This window comes from Haliaeetus leucocephalus, unplaced genomic scaffold, assembly GCF_000737465.1.
Source record: "Haliaeetus leucocephalus isolate CR32 unplaced genomic scaffold, Haliaeetus_leucocephalus-4.0 Scaffold110, whole genome shotgun sequence".
NCBI lineage: Eukaryota > Metazoa > Chordata > Aves > Accipitriformes > Accipitridae > Haliaeetus > Haliaeetus leucocephalus.
Genome location: NW_010972546.1, coordinates 1,821,841 through 1,822,562, shown reverse-complemented (window position 1 = coordinate 1,822,562; position 722 = coordinate 1,821,841). Strand labels below are relative to the sequence as shown.

The 722-nt window shown below is 69.5% G+C and overlaps 1 protein-coding gene across 1 annotated transcript in view; it reads right to left on the bottom strand.

Annotated features, from left to right (window-relative positions):
• ERBB2 (v-erb-b2 avian erythroblastic leukemia viral oncogene homolog 2) overlaps positions 1-722 on the bottom strand; it is an 8,363-nt gene that overhangs the window by 5,102 nt on the left and 2,539 nt on the right. The gene's annotated exons all lie outside the window — the stretch shown is intronic.

Below are 722 nucleotides of genomic sequence, written 5' to 3'. Positions count from 1 at the left end.
GTGAGCGGGCAAATGCCGTGGTGTAATGGCAACCCCCAGACCCCCTCCCTGGGTAAAAACCCCTCTGCCCCGCTGGGGTGCCAGTGCTCACAGCTGCGGTTGCGGGTGCTCTCCACCCGGGTCTCTCCGCGGAGCTCGTTGTGCCGGTGGAAGATGTCAGACCACAGGATGGTCTCCTGGAAGCAGAGCTGGGGGTTCCTCTCGATGCGCACCCCCCCCTTCAGGATCTCTGTGCAGGGACAGCATTGGGGGGTGGGGGGCATATCAGCATGGGGATGGAGGGGGGGGTCCTGCAGCCCCATGGGGACACCCAACCCTGGATGGGGGACCTGCCACCCCATGGGGACCACCCAGCCCCAGGCAGGGCAGGGGCTATACCGGGGACTGGCAGCCCCAGGCAGGACCAGCAGCCCCGTGCGCCCACCCCAGGCAAGACCCGTCGGCTCCCAGCCCCAGCAGCAGCAACCCGCAGCCCCGAGCGCCCCGGGGAAGGGATCCCCGACCTGTGAGATGCCGCATGCCGAGCTGGCGCAGCCCCGGCGTGCCGGCGGGGCCGGCGTTGCCCACCACGGCCAGGGCGTAACGCTCCTGGAAGAGCTGCGTCCCCCGGATGATGCGCAGGCTCTGCAGCTCCAGCCAGCTCACTTGGTTCTCCGCGATCAGCACGTAGCCCTGCACCTCCTTGATATCCTGGGGATGGGGAGGGCCGGAGGGGGGGGGGG